This window comes from Henckelia pumila, unplaced genomic scaffold (genome assembly GCF_033568475.1).
Source record: "Henckelia pumila isolate YLH828 unplaced genomic scaffold, ASM3356847v2 CTG_416, whole genome shotgun sequence".
Lineage (NCBI taxonomy): Eukaryota > Viridiplantae > Streptophyta > Magnoliopsida > Lamiales > Gesneriaceae > Henckelia > Henckelia pumila.
The window spans coordinates 35,979-45,049 of NW_027331821.1; positions in this window are offsets into that span (position 1 = coordinate 35,979).

Consider the following 9,071-nt stretch of genomic DNA (forward strand, 5'->3'; position numbering starts at 1 on the left):
GACCGATGCGAGAAGAAGAGCGAAAGGAGGAGAACTAGAGCTGCGACGTTGTATTGGTAGACCACAAAGACGTGGCGGCTCATGCCGCGGCGTGTTGCGAGCTTGTAGAGTGTGTTGAGGCCGACATTGGTGCACTCCAAGCCACAATCGCTGTGATGGCAGCACTTTCCGGTAGCAGAAACAGATGTCGGGATTCCTTGCTGCTGCTCCACTTATCTCCATGTCCTCCTTACTTTGTAGTGCTTGTGGTTATGGCTCTTCAGATGAATTCGTGGGTTCTCAAATATGAGATGAGGAATTGCATGAGTTTTGAGAGAAATAAAGCATAAAGAAAAGAATGAACACGGTTGATAATTTGGAGAAATAATAAAATAAAGGTAAAAATATTAAATATGTGAATAGGGAGTGAAAAATAAGTATTCAGTGTAATAGGGAGTGCAGAATAACATTCTGGAGTTTATAATGGGGATTTATCCCCAATTTTCCGTTTCTGAAAATATTCAAGGATATTTTATAGAGATGGAATCTTTAAAAAATAAGGTCACTCTTACTTTTTTAAATTAAAAATAGTTTATAAACTGTCAGACAACTTATTTTAACATCTTATAAGTTGTTTTTGAGAGCTTATAAGCTCAGTCTGTAACACCCAGTATTTTTAATACGTAAATTCGCATGCATAATTAGGGATTTTATTTATTTAGAATTTTAGATTATGGGTTAAATAATTATGTGAAATTATTTGTGCATGTTTTAAGTTATTTTTTTTTAGCATTTAACCCATAATTAGTGATTTTTCATGATTTATGGAAATTTAATTGTTTTGATCGCGTAGACGGGACCGTGGACGGACGAGATACCAAAATGTTTAGCCAAAAATATTTTATAAGTTTTATGAGCCTTAAAATAATATTTTAAGGTATTTTGTCAAGAAAATTTTAGTATTTAATTATATATTTATTTAAGGGTTGAATTTTAGCCAAAATAAGTCATTTTAATGACTTTTATTAAATTTTAAAAATTCCCTATTATATTATTTCGGGATTTATATTTTGATTTCAGATTTTTATTATTATTTTAAGAGTTTTAAAGATTAAGTTAAGGTATAATTTATTTATATTGAGTAATATCTATTATTAACTTATTATCTACCAAAAATTCAAACCTAAAAATCTATTTCTACCCTACACAAATCTCCATCAGCCGACACCATCTCCTTCTACCCCATCCTCAAGTTTTATCAGAAAACCAAGCCCTCATAGCCGAGTTCTTCAAGGAAAAATTGAGAGTTGGTCGTTGGTTCGTCGTCCGGGTGTCGTACACACGATAATCTTCATATTTAATCATAAGGCATGTATATTTCCTTCGTTTGAACACCATATAAGCTATGTATGCATTATTGACAGATTTTTTTTATTGTTTAATGGTGAGACTCACGATTTTTTTTTATGCAAGAAGTAATCAATATTCATAGTTTGGTTTATGTTTTGGTGGCATCTTTGCATCTTCATGGTCGTTTCATGGCATGGGACGGTTCAAGGCTGCTGGCTTGTGGTCAAGGGGTTTGTTAGGTGTATATGGACGGAACCATAGCTGGGTTAAGGTTCTTTAAATGGCCAGGCCGATCGGGTTTTGGAGATTGGGGTGCAGATCGGCGCAGGCTAGGGTTGCAGGGAAGGGGCTCGGTCTGCTCTTTCCAGGGTTGCATGGCTTGGGTTCAGGGGTTAGGTTAGGACCGCCCAGACGTGGGCTACGTCTGGGCGGCGGCGCTCCGGCCAGGGGCGGCCGGAGCTGGCCCGGCAGCAAGCCAAGAAGGCCTGCTGCTCACGGCCGAGAGCAGCTGAGAAGGGGGGTTACGAGTTTTGGGTTAGGGGTGGTTCCCGTGTCGGGTTGGGGCCTGGGTCGGGTCTGGTAGGTCTAGGGTCGGGTCAGTAGGGTCCGGGTTAGGTGGGTCGGGCTCGGGTATTTTAATTTTTAGTTGATTAAGAGTTTAATTGATTTTTGGGCTTTAAAATTTGTTAGAAAATTATTTGGGCTTCCAAATAATTTTATTTGGGCCTTAAATAATTTATTTAAGTTAGCCCAATGATTTTTATGGGCTTGGAAGCCCATGAGAATTTTTGGGCCAGTCATGAGAATTTTTGGGCCAGTCAGTGGATTTTTGGGCCAGTCTAGAGTTTTATTGGGTTTAATTAAGTTAATGGGCTTAAATATTTTTATTTAGGCCCAATTAAGTTTAAGTAAGTTATTTGGGCTAAGATATGATTATTGGACTTTTATTTAAGTTTAATGGGCTTAGAGTGAGTGACTAGCAGTCTGGACCAACCCATGAAAAATAAATAAGTCCGGAATATATATTTAATTATTTTTATGCATAAAGTTTATTTTAAGTATAAGTATATTATATTATGAAAAATTAATTAAATATATATTGCGGACATAGTTTCAGTGCATGCATTCATGAATATTTTTATGGCATGATTTAATGTTTAAGGTTGAGCTAGAAAATAATTTTTATGTTGGAAGTTGAAGTAGTGTGACAATTTAAGGGGGACAAGTCCCCACATGTTAAGGACAGTTTACTGTCAATATAAGGGTAGTTTACTACCAGTAAGAGGTGATTCGTCACCGCCGCGTACGTTGGTTTTAAGAGACTGATCAGTCGAACCTTTTAAGTTTAAGGTTACACTACGGATATGACCATGCGATGTTAGAAAAATGTTATGCTCAACAATGTTATGTATGTATTATATGATTGTATTTAAGTTCAAGTTTAAGCAAGATTTTCAGTCGTGATTCATGATTTTTAAGCATGCTCATTCATGTATATGATATGTATTAGTATAATTATGTGATGCATTATTTTTAACCTTGTTATAAAGGATTAGACATGTTGAGCCCCTAGGCTCACTACGCTTATATGGTGCAGGTGAGTCAGATAATTATAATGTTTCTCCTACCGGTGGCGAGGACGTATGAGCGAGCTGGCAGTGGACCCCGTGACCGTCGCAGATTTTAGTTGATGTTTAAGAAACATTTATTTTATTATGTTGAGTTTTTAAACAAGTTCAAAATATTTTTATTTATGGGAATTTTGCATTATCAAACTTAGTATTTTTATTTCATGCATAATGATATTTTCAGCCAGTATTTAAGTTATTTTTATGTAGTAATATTATTTCTTTTATGTTTATACATATATGTATGAGTGTATATGTATAGTATTATTTTTTAAAAAAAAAAGAATAAGTTTTTCCGCATTTATTAGTAGTAGATGTTTCACAGTCAAACACCCTCCAATCATCTCTTTATTAGCCTCTGTCATTGCAACATACTCAGTTTCAGTTTAGTGAAAAGCGGACTATTTTTTTTTTAGTATAATTTGAAACTCAACCAATCGCAGTACGCGAGTGTGAACAAATTCAGTAGTACTCTTTCTACTATCTACATCACCAGCCATGTTAGTATCGACATATCCATGTAAGTTAAAATCCGATTTTCAGAAGCATAAAACACAATTTTCTGTACATATCAAATACCCAAGAATATATTACCTCTCCCAATATTATTTTCCTAGATTACTCATAAACATGCATACAACTCCGACTATATGTGTTGTGTCTGATCTAGAAATACCATTTCATACATAAGACAAACAATAATAGAAGCATATAATACCTTGTCTATGTAAGTTCGTTCTTCCTCACACAAACATTACAAGAAAAATGTTTTAAAAAAAAACAATGGTTTCATGAAAAAACTGTTGTCAGTTAAATATTAACTATAGTTTATTTGTCTTTGTATACTTTTTTGTCAAAGACGTTAATTTTTGTAAACTGTTTTATGTTATAATAAGGGCATTTGCTCAAAAATCCTCAAATGCAAACATATTTTGCTTTGGGGTCCCTAGTCATAAAATGTGGTACAAAACAATACAAGATGTAGTACAAAACCATACAAGATGTGGTACAAATTAACAAAATTTGTGGTACAAAAAAGTGGATAGGAAGTACAGAGCAAAACATGTTTGCATTGGGAATTTTTGAGCAATTTGCACTTATAGTAACTCATGAAATTCACATAAATATATATTTACACATTTGTCATACTAGTGTGTTTGTGACCTCTTAAAAAAGTGATTTTAAATTTTCACAAAAATCAGTTTTTATTAGCTGATTATTGATTTTTTTAAAAAAATTATAATAATATTTTTTAGATTGCAAACACCGCTTTTAAAACACAAAATAATCCCCAATTTCCTCCCAAACCCTAAGTCCATTCCGATTTCCCTCGTTTCAGACCGAATCTCCGCCGTCGCCTCCCGTACGTCGCCGGAGAAGGTGTGACGTCCACGGGAGAAGTTCACCCAGCGTTGGAGGATCTCTGTTTCAGTCCAAATCGCGAAGTTCAAACTATTATTTAAAATAAGTTCATTCAAATCCTTTAAAAAATTATTTTTAAAATAAAAGCGGACAACTTATAAACTTTTCTTAAAACTTATAATTAATATGTTTTAATAAGTTTAATCAAAAAATCATGTGAAATAATTTCATGTATGTGATGAATGATGATGTAACGGATGGGGTGTAACCGTGTAGGAAGTACTTTGATTCATTAATCAATTCGAAATATTGGAGGAAATCTAAACTAGATCGGTCCAATTAAAAGTGGAACTGGAACCCATATGGTCATGGTTTGAAACTATTTGAATTGATTTTAAATTTTTTTTTGAATTTGAAGTTTAAGAAAAAGAAGGAAAGTTACCAGGCATGCAAGTAAAACTAATTAAAGTTTAATTATCGGAAAATTTGGGACTTAGCCCCTCCTATCATATACAAGTTAGAATTCAATCTCCGTATCAAAAAAAAATTTGTTTGAATTCCTTGGTTGTACATGTATATTTTTCATATATGAAATTCGTTACAAAACATTAAAAATATAGTATTATTCTATTTATATAATACCAACGATTTTAGATATGATACGAAAACCACGATAACTGGACTCGACTTGAATAAAACCATTACTCCAAACCATAACAAACGTACAAATCAATTGCACAAACATAAACGAAAAGACACCACAAGCACTGTGGTATACCGTATATATGGTAGTGAAACAACTGATAACTGGCTGGACCGGAAACCTAGCTAGCTAAACACAAGCACAAAACAGGCGTTGCTATCGACAACCGACGGCTAGAAATGACGACGATAGCTACAAGACATCATCACAAAGTCATCAGGGAATATATATATATGAAGTGAATCTAGCAATGAAACCCAATCGATCATGCATGTAGTTATAGAAATTCTAGTTGGAAGGTGGTGGAGTACTCAATATGAATGGGATGTAATGAATTCGCTGGAAGTTGCTTTTTCCACGCGATTTTCTTCCTCTTGTTTTCTGTCCATTTCGTCGTAGGAGAGGGCTCTTCCAGGCCGTGGATTAGCTCAAAATGGAACCCTAGTCTAGTTTCCGACCAAGTCCAGTTTGATATGTCAAATGTGCAGGTCATCGTGCGATTCAGGTGAACCTCTTCTTCACTCCAGAAGCTTGGCTTATTCAATTCGATTCCTTAGTATAAAACTGATAGGTGTTTATAAACTTCGTGGAAGATGGTAAGATGTATTTAAATCGGGCACTGCAACTTCCATTACAATATAATAATAATAATAATAATAATAATAATAATTGACTTTGATAGCGGGATCGTTGAAAATATCATTCATTTTAAGTTCGAAAAATTTGGTTTCCTATGACCTTGAGGATTCTTAACCAAAATATTATTAAAAGTTATAAAGCACCCTATACCAACTGATTTTGGTGTCATGGTGAATTTTCACCAATTTATTCCATTTATACCCTCTCATCACACACTCTCTCTCTCAACTTCCTTCCCACTTCTCACTACTTCCAACAAACTCCATCCTCCGAATTTCCTATCCACATTTACAATATATATTTTTGAATTTATTTTTATTTCTGTTTTGTATTATTTCTGAATTAAAGATATAAATACTTTTAAATATTAAATTTTCTTCATTTTCATGTTTTACACACGCATCGCGTGTGCCAGGATGACTAGTTTCTTAAAATTTTTCCACCCTATTTCTCTCGATGACCAATTGGTATTTTTCAAAATATATAGGAGAATTTTTCAATCTTTTTCCTTATTTTTAAAAAAACAATAACTTTTGTCCCCTTTATTTGGATTTCTCAAATCCTAGAAAGATCTTCTTTTAAAAATTTGGTATTATATTAGTAAAATCTTTTAGGATATTACCTTAATAATCAAAATACAAAATTTTCTCATAATAACAATTTAATTAATAGATCGTCTATATGTCCATTTTACTGTTTATAGTTTTACCCTTCATAATATTTGTTATTAGCTTTGCTGGTGAGTGAGTTTATTAGTAATTTTCGTGCTGCTTTTAATCTTTTCCCGATTTTTCCCCAACTTGTTTTTACTATATATCTCAAAGTTTATATTATCTTAATAAAATTGTATTTGATCTATAAATAATATATATTTTTTAACAAAAAATTATCAAACACAAAAAATTTTTGATATGTATGCATGCCACCGAACCCTAGTATGTAATTACTTATTTACAAGACCTTGAGTTTATGGAAAAAATTTTCATCTTCTCATCGGATTACTAAATTGCATCTCTAGCCTGTCATTGATTAGGAAGACATACTGGCGATCGTGGACCAATAATTAGATGCCCAATAAATTAGATAAATAATTAAACTCTTGAATTAATTTATCCGACTTATTAATTTCCTTATTACTTCACTCAAAAATATGAATATGAAATTGCACTCTTCATTGTTAAATATTTTTCTAGACTAAAATAGTAGTCCACTGATATAATCATTACAAATGAATTAATCCTCCATAAAAATTTGTAACTGAAGCTAGAAATTTTTGTTTACCTCTTCGCTTACTTCTTATCCTCATTTATCATTAATTCATTTGTAAGTTTATAATTGCATCCGTTTTAAGATTTGTCCATATATGATCCTCTTATGATATAATTAGGATACATAGTAATAATAAAATTTATAATAGGATCAATCCAAGTTCTACATATTATTATTATTATTATTATTATTATTATTATTATTATTATTATTATTATTATTATTATTAAATGCCCCTATCTAGACGTCTCAGCATCGACAGTCCGGATAAAATGGCCACATTCATAATGTTCATGAGCTGTATCAGTGATGCTTTAATTAAAGATTTTATAGTTTAATTAATTTCCTCAGGGACTTGATTTAAGTTTATTATCCATAATTTTAATCCTCTTGTATATATAACTCTTAAATATATATATATATATATATATATATATATATACACACTCTAGTATCATCGTTAAACAACATAGGACTATCTATTATATAGAGTTATTTGCACCAAACACCCCTGTGAAATATTGAAAATGCACATTTCTCTCATTTGAAATTTTAATAGACATCTTCAACCCTAACTTTTTATAAAATTAGCACACTCGTCCCTTCAGATGAGTGATTGTTGCGCACACTCCCTTCATGCCACTGAAGAAACATTTTGATATTTTTTTTGAACCAAATACCCTGTGAAATATTAAAAATACATATTTGACCCCTTTATAATATAATTTTTAAAAAATTCATTCAACCCATAATACACCATTTTTATTAAGATCCAATTATAAATATTTAGCAAACATTTTTTGTTTTATTAATTTTTAATTTTTATTTTAAATGTATTATCATTAAATAATTGTTTTCGAAAAAAATATTATTACTTTATCTTGCTATCATATTTTATTAAACTCACTTCATATTTCCAACTTCTCCATTAAACCTGCATTCATAAACAAGGATATAGATTTAAAAATTATATTCTAAAGGGGTCAAATATGTATTTTTAATATTTTACAGGGGTATTTGGTGCAAAAAAATATATCAAAATGTTTGCCTAGTCGCATGAGGGGCGTGTGCACAACAATTACTCATCTGAAAAGGTGAGTATGCTAATTTTATAAAAGGTTAGGGTTGAAAATGCCTATTAAAATTTCAAAGGGGAGAAGTTTGCATTTTTAAAAAAATTCTTATTACTTTATCTTGCTATCATTATTTTATTAACCTCACTTCGTCTTTTCAACTTCTTTATTAAACATGCATTCTTAAACATTGATTTAAATAATTTCAAGTACCAAAATATTGAATTAAACTGATAAGTTCAAACATATTATTTTTTAGATTTAAAATTATATATTATTGAATCAAAATTTAAATTTTTCGAGAAGATGTATTGCACAATTTGTAATAAATAATAAAAAATAACATGGTTATATAATTCTAAATCGAAAAAGAAATATTCATGAATTATTATTTTGGTTCAATATTTTGGTCCTTTTAGATATTTAAATCCTTATTTATGAATCATGTTTAATGGAAAAGTTAGAAAATACGAAGTGATTTGATAAAATAATGATAACGAGATAAAATAATAATATTTTTTTAAAAAATAATCAGTCATCTGAAGGGGCGAGTGTGCTAATTTTATAAAAGGATGTAATCAAAACGATTCTTCATAATTAACTTAATGATTGAGACATGGATCTTAGAACTTCATGATAGTCACACTCATGTACATATAGAAATGAATAAAAAAACTAACCTTGATTAGCCATGAATTTCTTTTTGTAGAAGAATAATGAAACGATTTCTCTCTCTTTCCTTCTCTTAAAATGACAGAATGTTTACTTAATTGATAGATATGAATTCTGCGTTGTTCTTTTTTACAGGGAGAGAGAGGACCGTTTCTGATAGTTTAAAATCAAATAACTTACACGTTCTATCAACGTGTATTGTGGTAGAGAAAACCACTTTTAAAAACTGACCAACCTTATCAAACAAATATTATTAATTTAAACCATAAATTAGATATTAAAATCCTTAATTAAATATCTAATTATATTGTGACACGTAAGGCACAAAACTAACAGAAGATGCCTATTAAAATTTCACAGAGAAGAAGTTTGCATTTTCAATATTTTACAGAGGTA